A 12,691-nucleotide genomic window follows, 5' to 3' on the forward strand; every position below is an offset into this window, starting at 1 on the left:
TGTATTAAAATTCAGGTATTTGAGTTCATATTTTGACAAAAAGTGCTTCATACCAATCATTTGGATGCAGGCTTCCTTTTATTCCACACTTAGAGACAAGTCTCATAATGTCGCAGTGAATGCATTTCCCACTACAGGCAACTTAGTTGCTCTCATTTCAAATGTGATTACTGCAGGAAAAAATAGTCGTTGGTAACTACATGCGCAGAGCAGCTGCAGAAGTATCATGCACCAGCTCTCCACAGTCCTGTCAGTAATGTTGTTATTGCTCTTCCTATTCCGTGTGCAATACCAACCTCCAGAGATCACTCGCGATGTGCTGGTACAGCAACCTGTGCCACTGAGCTTTTCCTAGATGATCACAGGTTCAAACAGTCACAATACTCCCTTTTGCATGGCAATTGACAATTTGTCTCTTAGCTCCAATTTCAATTATGAAAAATTGCCATGTTTTCACCTTTATGAATAATGTTAGCTTTTGTGCCTGAATAAAGATGAAGGCAACAATGTAATGTCATTGAAATGAATTGTTCTCCTTTTCTCTCTGTGGTTATATTTCCCCCCTTTAAAGCTCTACTTCAAACAGTGCTACTGCATGAATCAGTGATACCAGCTAAGGTACAGGATTAAAATATTTTACATTTAGTAAGCAGTGTTTGAGTTCCAAAATCAAAACTGATGTGCATATTTTTTAATATGTGAAGAAAATCCTGGGTTTAGGTGGGTTTTAGCAAACATTTTAAGTGATTGCAGGTTGATCTTCTTGATTACCTCCTCCATCCCCACTTGGTGTCTAGTTCTGCTGGTTTTTCTGGGTCATCATTTAGCCTGTCTTTTTGGATAGAGTCCAAAAATGTCCCTCCTTTTGCCAGACCTCCTGTTAGAGATTTTGTATGAATAAGCCCCTCAGAGCACTTCGAGTTATTTCAGGTTTAATAAATTTCCAGTTATTAGCAGGAGGTTTACATTGCCTTTCATCCATTTGAAGTGCACTGCAAACGTGAGTGAAGCTTCCCCAGAAATCTGGAGGCAAGGAAGTAACGCTAAGGGATCAACTTAATCTGGAAACTAAGCAAATAACAAGAATTCTAATAATCTACAGACGTGCTACATATCTTAGGACAGGAAGTGAAGATCTAATGTAGAAGCAGCAGATTAGGTTGATACCAACACCTATTTAATTTTTTTTTATGCTTCATATATAGGCCACATATCTAGAGTAAGCTGAAACGGAAGAAAAAGTGGATGTTAGTCTTAAAGATTAAAGGAAGGAATGATGATCGACCTATAGGAGAAGTTATGAGAAGCTTATTTATGTGGCTGGCAGCCAAGAAGTTGGAGAAGTTTCATGCTTTTAGGATGAAGGATAATCTCACACAGATCAAATTTCTGGATTTTACCATTTTTACGTACTCTATGTTTTTTCAACACCAAGTTAAAGGCAAGGCTTATAACGTGATTGATTTTTTTTTCAGTCTGATTTATTCATTAAAAAGATCAGCAGGTATCAGCAGGTGGAGGCCCTGAAAGTAGACAAAGTGCCCCAAAGCTTTCATTGCCCCGACATCCCATTTGTAATAGTCATGTTGTGTCACTGAGCCAAATCCAGCCCTTACTGTAGCATATGCTGGCGCGCTCCTACTGACAACGGTAACAGCAGCTGTAAAAACACTGTGGCAATGGGGTTAGTGTGATCCAGGTTGATGAGAGGACAAACTCTCCAACAACTCATGAGACCAGTCTGGTTTCCAAGGTGTACTAAATCTAGTGCCTTCACGTCTTCATTGTTAGTGTTGCCCTTGCCAGCTCATTTCTGACAAAATTGCTATAATCACATTATGTTAGCTTGATGTGTAGGCATCCTTGATAGGGTATAAACTGTACTGAATAAACAACGGGAAAGTGTTATAGCCCAAAGATTTATTTCACTGAAAAAAAAAAACAAAAGTAAAAATAACAGTGGGATGTCCTTAAAAACTCAAGGGCAATGAGCAGCGCCGTGGTCATGGCTCATGGTCATCCTGCTGTCCACCAGGACCCCCAGGTCCCTTTCCCCTACACTGCTCTCTAATAGGTCATTTCCCAACTTATACTGGAACCTGGGGTTGTTCCTACCCGGATTCAAGACCCTACACTTGCCCTTGTTCTATTTCATTAAACTTTTCCCAGCCCAACTCTCCAGCCTGTCCAGGTCTCTGATGGCAGCACAGCCTCTGGCATGTCAGCCACTCCTGCCAGCTTGGTGTCATCAGCAAACTTGCTGATAGTGCACTCTATTCCCTCGTCCAAATCATTGATGAATATATTGAATAATATAGGGCCCAGTGCTGACCCCTGAGGCACTGCACTAGATCCAGGCCTCAACTGGACTGAGTGTTCTGAGTGTTCAAAGTGACTACATGGTTACTGGACACTAACACACATAAACTGACACCTTAGCTTCCTCTGCAGCAATTTTTGTATTAGCTATTAACTATTTCAGGTGAGATTTCAAAAATATCTCGAGACAGGTATATTATGTGTCTGCTGGTGCCTGGTTTTGCATGTTAATAATCCAGTTCTTCCCATACAAATTTCAGAGTCCAACCTTTATATCAAAAAATGAATGACTCCCATAAAGACAGATTTCTAAAAGCCACCGTTTTAAAATCCTTTTAGTTCGGAAGAAGCTCTTATTTTATGAAATGCCTACTGAACTGCCGGCACTCGCTGTTCTCTCACACATCGAGAACTCTGTCCTATACATGGTGGAAGCCATTATTAGTGGCTATACTGAGTCACGAGAAGTAAAAACTTTCAAAAGCTCTCCATTCCTGTTTTGGATTTAACCAAAGCACAGGAAACCATTAATGATGAATTTCAGCTGTAGAATCATGTACAAAGTATTCATGTTTCATGATGGAAAGGAAATAATTTATCTGATTTACTCTACACTTCTAACCCTGAGCCCATTTTTTTTTACTGTCTGCAAGAATTTATCTCGTCACACCAAAAACACAAGCACCACAGAAGATTCCAGTAAATCTTCACCCAAACCCAAAGTGTCTCTGCCTCCCCAGCCTTCCATCCTTGCCAAACATGGTGCACATTTGTGTTGTAGCCCTGGATGAGCTTTCGAGGTCCCTTCCAATCCCTAACATTCTGTGATTCTGTGAATGTACAAGACAGTTTCTTCCTCTTTCTAAGAATTTGGGGTATGGTGAGTCGATTAACACAAGAAATTACTGCAAGGTAATCAGTATGCTGTAATTTTATGTCCCGGTGTAATTTGCAGTGATTTCCTCGGTAGACAAATGCAATGGAAAATGAAATGGAAATAAAGGAAAAGCCAGAAGCAGAGCAAACCCCAGCTTGCAATCCAGACTGCAAAGCTGAAAAAGCCCCAAGTTTCCATCTGGTTGAATAGAAAGGAAACATAATCCATAAAAGGGGACACTGAGGTCTCCTCCAGGTTCACATGAGGACAGCTATGCATCCTTAGAGAAGCCATGACCAAACTTGTATGGGTAGAAATATAAAAATAGACTGTCAGCGACTTTGTGGTTTTGTTTTCATGTTCGGAAAGAGAATCACTGGTGGCAGACAGAACACCTCAGTTTGCATCTGACTAGTCTGTAGAGGAGGTGTAAAAATTAAATGCATTTTTTACCTAGTTTCTCCTAATCTGCTTGATAGTGCATGGGGAGGGCTTTTATGTGGTGTGCTTGGTCAGACATGCTAGGAAGAAGAGGTAAAATTAAAGTATTTGGTAACCACTGTGAAATTTAAATGCAGTCCTTGCGTATGGGAAAGTCGGAGAAGATTCTTTTATGTAATTCTTTCTTAGTATATGGAAGCATTTGTCTCTCAGGAAAGTGCCCTTGATATAGGAGTGGGATCTAAAGGCCACACAGCCATCTTTTCTCCCTCAGTTAAATGCATTAATTGTAAATAGAAATACAAAGATAAAAGGTGGCTCGTGCATCCTGTGCAGGTTTCTCTGCATCTCCAGTGAACAGCACAAGAGGTCTCATTCACCTGCTTCTGCACCAGGTGAGGTTAATATTGCAATACAAAAGTGGTTCTAGCACAGGAAAAAGGAATGGTTTTCATTGCAACATTGGAAACATCAAAACAGAAGAGAAAAAGGGAAATAATGAAATAGCCTGGACTTGGCACCAGCCCTCTGAGCAAAGGAAAGACAAAGGGATCTTTTATCCATCTTCCCCAGTTAGACATGACGGATCAACCAAAGTTTTTATCTTCTTATCTTAAAAAGGTCTATAGGGCATGTCTGTAACTGAAGTAAGGAAACAGGCAGTTTGTAGATGGGTTCAATATCATCAGATGACACTAATCCCTGACTCATAAATGCTACCACACCATTACTACTGCTAATAGGTTCTACATGGGGTGTGAACCTGAGCCTCCCTGTGGTCACCACCAGCTCCATCACCTCAGAAACCCCTTTGCAGCACTTTTGCTGAGGAGGGGAAGCTAATTTGGAGTTAAGTCTATTCACCAGGAATGGGGTCGTGCCCCTTCATTGGGTCACACAACAAACCCAGAAAGAAATAAAAATAAATCTGATTTTCATTCCTAGTTTGTTCCAGACAAGTTCTTTTGTAGAAATGAATGTTGCGGTTCTTTTTCCAAGAACGATGTGGCTTGATGGGATGGGGAATGGTATCTTTTTAGTTTACATGGAGATTGCCAAGAAAAAAATGAAACAAAACTGTATTTTCTTAATTTAGAAGTCACTCCAGGAGGCTGATTTCTCAAGAGCATAAACCTCTGCCACATCATTTTGCTTTGTGCTTTTCATAACTGATTAGAAAAGATAATGCCAGAGAGCTTTAAAGAAAAATGAGAAAAACACGAAGTCATGAACCCCAATAAGAACGAAAGCTTGACTGTCAATGGTAAATAAGCTGTCTTGATAGGGGAGGGTTTCTGCTTTTCTTTCAGGGTGAAAATTAATTCAATTTAGTTATTCTCATAGTTTTCTCCCGTGAAAAGTTGAGGTCTGAATCTGGCTATTACCACAAAAACATTTAAAAATTACATCCCTGATGTTGTATTTACAGCTCTTCCAATCTCAGGTATCAACTGACCAAGATATTTCAGCCCACACCTAAATATAAGCAGATTAATTAATTGTGCTGATACGGCTGTGTGAATTCCCACTCATAAAGGAAGATTTGGGCTTTCAAGTATCTTTTTAAACTGCATCTAAACTCTTCAGCCACTACCAAGAAATCTGCAAATCATAAAAGGTATTTAAGGATGAAAAGATTGTTCCGAATTTGTTTTCAGATATAACTGCGAATTCGTGGTTCAGTCCTTTGGATTGTAGTTGACTTACACAGCTTAGGTGGCAAAACGGGGGGCCCAGACTCGCCACATGGAGGTCAGTGACATCCGAATTTGACCACTCTCAGTTACTCCTAGATGCTTCCCCACTGCTTTGACCTTAAAGGAAGCATTTCCTACCGATGGAAATACGTGAAATGAAGGCATGGTGACTGTCTCTTCCTCACTATGTCTTCCAATACAGCTAACAGTATGGCATTTCTTTAATATTTTACTGCATAGGATGAAAAAAGTCTTTCCATACTGATTGAATGAATGTTAGAAAAGAAGACTAATGTGTTAGGAAATTCTAATGTTGTGTTAATAACTGCTGTACTGATGCTCACATACTTGAGCTACAAAATCAGGACCTGGGCCAAATTTTGTCAAAGTTTTCTAGCCTAGATTTCCACAGTTTGCAAATGGTGGAAATCTGTTGCTCTGAGACTTCGAGCTTGTTTTTCAGGCTGTCAAAACTCCGAAGTTCAGACAGACGTTTGGCTGAGAACCCAAACCCTGAAACTTTCACCAAACTGGAAAATGAGTTTTACTTGTCACTGTGTATAACACTGATACTGACGTTTACAGCAGAAAATGTTCCTTTCCTAGCTAGAAATTTAAAGCTTTAAAAATAAGGCTCTTCAACTTAAATCAAGTGACATCTGTGAACTTCTGCCAATTTTGAACAGCAAAATCATTGGATCTCTGGAAATAAATACCATAGGCCTCTTGATAAACCACCTTAGACTTCAGAAATTTCCAGCTTCCTAATTGTGGTCAATAAAGGATTCTTCAACCGGCAGAATACCTTCCCTTTATATATCTCCTTTCTTTACACAGAGATTTTGTTGGCTTCAGTGGATCCTATATGTGAAACAGTCCTAATATAGAGCAGAGAAATGTCTTTAACAGGAAGAACAATTTTTCTGCAAATGAGTTTGCGTATAGGGTAGTGAAGAGTTTGCATGTTGTGAAAAATGAAATATAAAGGCCCTGTTACCTGCAGGAATGAAATCCATCTTGTCAGCTAGTTGGAAGACTCATGAGAAGGAATTTCCTGTTGTGGCCAATTTCTTCTCTCCTTCCTCCGCCCCCATTACGTCTTTGCTGTGCCTGCTTCTTCAGCTCAATCCGAATATATTTTCACTACGGCACATTTAGTTATCAATCAACAGGAATCTCAGCTGCTGTTGTGCTTGGTGGACAAACTGTTCTTTCTTTACACCAACAAGGAATGGCTGAAATAGCCAGACACACAGCACTGATTGATGCAGCTACAGTTTATATACCTAGATTCAGACAGTCTGAAACTGCCAGAATTAATGGCTTATTATTAGAAAAATACTTCTGCTAGACTTATAATTTAAAACCATTTAAATGTCTCCACCATAATCACTGAAGTCAAAATTTTAGCTCGTAGGTTGATGTTATGAATTAGACACGTCTGCCTGTCTCAGGTGGCTTTACTCTTAATGTTTTTGCTGTATTAAGGTTCTCCTGTATTTCTAGGGTGTGATATCCTGGATGATCAAGATTGTTGCACAACTTTCTATAGGTTACACTATGACTTATAGTGCTGAGCAAAAGAGAAAACTGTCCCACTGAGTCAAGCTTAGTCCAAGCAGGGTCTGGATCTCCTGCAGTCCAGCAGCACAAAATGCAGAATATCGAGCCAAGGGAAGCCCGTCCAAAGGCTGTATTGGAACTGGGTGCTCAGGATCAGTGCAAGGGCTGCCCAGTGAGGTGAGATCAGGCAATGGGAGGAACTAGCAGAGGCTTATGGCTCTGCCTGAGATTCAAAGCAGAAGGCTGAGTGTTGTCTAAGCAACAGTCTGCGCTCAGAAGCTGCTGTCGAACAGACCTGGGTTTCTCATCACTGAGTATGTTTTGCAGTGTACAGTGCATAGCACCAGGATGCCTGAGCAAGGACAGTCTCTTACATTTTGCTGAACTGTAAATGGCCATTGCTTTGCCACCTGTGTGAATACAATTATTAGCAGTGCACTTAAGGAAGCTTTTAACTGTCTGTTAACTAACTAAGATAATACTCAGACTTTCAAAATATTTCTGAAGGCTGATGCAAATATCACCTGCTAGATATCTTTTAATCTCTATTCTGCTGTAGCCTAGTCAATCAGAACATCTAGCGCTTGAATCAGGCCAAGGTCTTTGTGAATTAATAAACTAAAAGAGGCGGCATGTGCTGAATGGCATCTTTTTTTCGTAAAGAGTTTACGCTTTAGCAACCACCAGTGCTGTTCTTTTAGCAGTCGTCTTTTTAAAGAGAATCTTTTTCATGGTCCACTATTCTGTTCTCTAAGTGATCAGTAAACAAAACAAAAAGGTCTCAGCACTCTTACATTTTGAACTAAACGTGTGCTATTCATCAGCTTTTGAAGAGAGAGGAAGGACTTAGAGGCAGCTGGGGGAACTGGGCGGCTGCTGTGGAACCTTGAGAACACGTGTGGCTGCATCCAGGGTCGCGTGTGTCCTGAGGACACCCAATGTCATTTTGCCAGCTTGGTGGGAAATACAGATTATTTCCTGCTCTTGCAAAGGACATTTTTTGGTCCAAGCTGAGTTCCGCGTGTTGGTTGGAGAGCACCACAGGGCCTTTGACCACTGCTTGTCACCTTTGTTCCTTGGCTTGTCCGAGCGCTCGGTCCCTCTGCAGACACGTGCAGGTGTTCAGTATCTCAGTCTCTCCGTATCTCTGTTCTCTGTAAGGGCGGCTTCTGGGAACGTTTTTATAGCTTGAGCAGTGGCAGCAAAAACACAGTTAGTATTGATTTTGCAGGTTATCTGAGGCGAAGTCTTGTTTTGCTTTCCCTGGATAATTTGAGGCATCCTTTATAATCACAACTTGCAGACATCCCTCAGAAAAGAAAGAATTTTAGAGCCTTTTTTCCTTGCCTTTTTTTTAAGCGAAATCAAATATAAGTCCATTATATTTAGCCCTCCTTGGTGAATCTCAATATACCTGCTGTATTTAAAGAAAACATAACTTCCTTTTTTATTTATTTACATTTCATTTGTTTCAGGAATAAATTAATAATACAGTCAGACACAATACCTAAGGACTATTTTTTTTTACCTGGCTCTGGGTACTCAATACACTCTTATACAATTTAGGGCTAAATTAATGGTATGTTTGCACTAGGAACACGAGGTCTGTTTGCACTCTCTTTGCACTAGGAAGTTCATGCAAGGACATATTTCTTATTTTTATTTAACATCCCAAATTTTATTGACTCAGAGTCTTACAGTTAATAGGCATATTTATAAATATACCCACATCAATCTACATTGTGGTTCTCAGTAAGTGCTAGAGAGGAGTTGTTTGCACAGGAAGTTAAGACAAATTAACTAAAGATATGATTTTCAAGTATATTAGTTAAAATGCATTAAAGCTTGGTGTGAATGTTCCCATTCAGAAGTAAAGTGACTGTAGTTCACTTTACCTTAATGCACTTTAAATTCACACCTTTCAGCTAATTTAACTTTACTTCCTGTGTGGACAAGCCTTAAGATTGTTCCCATTAAATGACTGTGCTGAGCTCTATTTTCTACTTCTTAATGCAAACATGTGAAATAGTCTTATGTTCTAAAGAGACTACGTTTTAAGGAGAGATTTTATTATGAGTTTTCCAGTCATCACATTTGCCTGAATGGGGTATTAAATGGTAAATTTTAGGATAAATTAAACTTAAAAAAAAAAAATCAGGTATGATATTAGTGAGATATAGAATGTATTTATCCAAACAAAAAAAACTAATTTAGCAGTTCTGTTGGTATAGGTATCCCATCTTCAAGGTGGATGTTTGGTGATGAGTTATTACAGTCTCTTCACATATTTTGGGGTACTTAAGGTATATAAACTGATCACCTTATTACTCAGCATAGATCTTTCATTAGTTTAGGTTTAGGTTTATCCTCATGTTTATTATCAAACGAAAGATAATTCTTCTGAGTTCCATTAAATCCATGCTTTTAATGAAAGAAGAAACCAAGCTCTTCTCACAAAACTTTGTATTTCTACATTGTTTCATGTTATTTGACATGTTAGGCTCTTGTTAATGTTGCACATTTACAATATCAGTGCTACAAGCAAGATCTAACTGAAGTCTAACCCTTGTTATGTGATTTTCTCCAGTCTACTTGTAACAACACGATTTACCCTTCGCAGAACTCGTGCTCCTGCAGTTACTGCAGTTGTTGTACCAAGCCGGGTGATCTAAACGCATCCAACCAAACCCAAGGATGTGAATTACTGGCTGGATCTGCCGAGTGTCCTGGTCCCCATCCAGCAGCCTACCTGCGTTTCCACTTCATTTTTGAGTGCTTAAGTGGTCTCATTGTTTTCAGTGAAACTACTGAGACTTCTGAGGAGTTAAAGAAAATCATGTGCTTAATGCTTTCCAGGGTTAAGACCAGAACGCTCAACACGTTGTAGGGTTTAGCGCTATGCATTTTACTCTGCCGATGACATGAACTTTAACCAGGGAGTGTGTGTTACATTTGCCAGCTGTTCTCCGTGGTGCTCTGTGGTTTGATCAGAGCTCAGAAATACTGTATGGCAGCTGATAGTTAAGTATGTCTGGAATAAAATTTGTATTTTGGGTCTTCAGATAACGGTAAAAAAGCTCCGATTCTCTTTCATGTTATTTTCCCCATTTGTCCTATTGTTCACATTTGTTTAGGAAGCAGTAATCCATTTTTTTTAGATCAGTCTTTATTCACTGTATTCACTTTATTCACTTCAAACACAACTTCTGCTTCCTTTTGCATTGATGATAAAGGTTGTAAATTGATTGAGAAAACTAAACTCTCAAGTACGAGTAATTTCTGAGGGCCCTTTCCATAAAAATCAAACCCTATGTGAAAAATAAAAATAATACATGAAATTGTGGGCTTAAAAAAAGAATGGCTGACAGATACAGCAGAGATACATTGCCAGAGACCAACTTTTCCACACTTTAACAAATAAGATAAAGTATATTAATTGATGCTTGAAAATGTATTTATATATGCTATGTACTAGAAGATTTACAGAGTACAAAGGAAACAAAAAGCCTTTGGCATTATTAACAGTTCATGTATTTGTAAGACTCATTTGCCAGTGGGAATTACGATAATAACATCTTCTGTGAGTTCGATGTTGTATGTTGCCGTGTCTTGGATCGCTAACATAGCAGATCATATAGGGAATACGTCTTAATAAACACAGGCAAGAAGCATTGTACAGATATTATTTGTGTTACAGGATCACCTACTGACCCTATTTTATTAGGTAGTGGGTGTAAGAAAGCAAGCTTGCTGTGCCGACAGCTGATGGATGAGGGTGGAAGGGTCAGAGAAACAGGAAGCGACTTGGTCACGGTCGTATAATAAGAATAGAAACGGAGTCTCCTCACTCCCAAAGCCAGCGTGTTATCCCGTACCCCGCACTGCTGCTCCAGCTCTGTGCCGACTTCGTTCTTAAGCTCAACCGCTGCTTGAAATCTGAGCCCACCCACCCTGTGGCAAGACGCACCACCAAGTTTTAAAGTAGGTACATTGAATGTGCAGGTACAGCAAATTACTTAGCGAGTGTAGTATCAGGTTGCTAATTTTATCGGCAGAAATCATCATTCCAGTTGTATTTTAGCACCAAAATAGCACATTAAGCAAAATGAATTTGGCACAAATAGTGAGTTTATCATCTCTTTTTTTTCCGCTGTACATTCAAAGTTGCATTTCTAGTTGCTTCACAGATGAAAGTGTAGTGTGTGGGAAGGAGTGTAAGCCAGGTTTTTAGATTTAGGGATGATTGTCAAAGGAAACATCTTTTCAAGCTGTTTTAGCTTCACGAAGAATAATTAATGTGCCAGCTTTTAAGCTTAAGTCACAGCCCCTGTGGACTCTTTTCCCTGGTACACCATGTTCGTCTTATAATAAGCTGTCTTATTTGTAAAAAAGAGAAAGTCAATCATATTGTTCTGAATCAAACATGAAATTTTATGGCAAGGCTGACACACCGGAGTTTACCGAAGAAGAAAAATGTGATACCACACCTCCAGATTTCCCTCTTTCTGGGACAAAACTTCAGCTTCAAAGATTTTGCCATATTCAAACGTTTATCCAGGGTTTCTGATAACACAACAGGCCAACCGGAGCATCAGTGACCATGTCCCATACAGCAGTTGTAGTAAGCTGGTTCTTTCCGTAAATGTTGAAGTGCACATACCCTACACAGTCGCTGTCTGCCTGCAGTGGACCTGACACTTTCTGGAAATTTTGGGCCGACCTGCCCCACGACACGTGCTTTCAATTCAGGCTTCACTCTGTAAGTCAAGACTTTCAGGAAGCATCTGACCTGCTCCACAAGCTCTGTATATTTTTTTTCCCTGCACATGCAGAACTTTTGCTCTTTTCCTCGTGTACACAACAACTATACCCTGTACAGTAGGTCAGTCGTGACGTTTTCAAGGTGTTGAGCTGGCTGCACAGGTGTTGCACAGCACATGTGTAAGTATTTCAGTCTGGACTTATGCTAGGAACCCAGAAGGCTAAGTCTTCTGTTTAGCTGAAACAGTTGCTATGGCAGAACACAGGACACTGAGTCGTTACTGTATAGATGGAACTAGACATGAGAGAGGGCAGGAAAACCCCCAGTCGATCTGCTGTCAGAGAAAGTGCTTCTGGTACTCCAGCCTTCATGTGCAAGTACCATAGAGTAACTTCAAGCATGAGTATTAATCCAACCTATCTCATCAGCCTGGGCAATCTGATCCTGAACAGTCTCTGCAGCGCGTGTGCAGTAGCTCTAACAGTTCACAGAAGTGTTAGATTTACCAGGTATGCAATGCACACATCGTATTTGTATAGGGCAGCCTTGAGTACAGGCATTCATAGGCTATAGGAACACAAAATGTAACCATGCTCTACAGCGTTAGTGGCTTTGAGTATTGAGGAGGGAGTTGCAACTTGCAACTTGTGCTTCAGTTGCAGTTTCATTTTAAAATTACTTTTCCTCTGAAATGAAGAAGAAAATTTGTTCCTGAATTTCCATAGAAGAAAGATGATCTTTATAAGTATGGTAGATTATCTGAATCATTAATGGAAATAAATTGCATTGTGTAGCCACTCCTATGCATGGTTTATTTGCACCACGTATCCTATCAACATATCACTTATTAAATTTTCTGTTTACAACAAGAGTATGGTCAGTTGGTTCAGATGTGGCTGGTTTTTACTTGTTTAAATCTTCATTGTCTGCTCTTCCAAGAATTCGTTTGCATTAGAAATTACACGTTTGTGCAGATTGTTGGCAGATAATAATTACGACTTAAACTGTCAGCCAAAATATGGTGCTCATATT

General features: G+C 39.7%; 1 protein-coding gene across 3 annotated transcripts in view; it reads left to right on the forward strand.

Annotated features, from left to right (window-relative positions):
* Positions 1-12,691, forward strand: part of ANKFN1 (ankyrin repeat and fibronectin type III domain containing 1) — a 103,091-nt gene that overhangs the window by 16,237 nt on the left and 74,163 nt on the right. The window lies entirely within an intron of this gene.

This window comes from Columba livia, chromosome 18 (assembly GCF_036013475.1).
Source record: "Columba livia isolate bColLiv1 breed racing homer chromosome 18, bColLiv1.pat.W.v2, whole genome shotgun sequence".
Lineage (NCBI taxonomy): Eukaryota > Metazoa > Chordata > Aves > Columbiformes > Columbidae > Columba > Columba livia.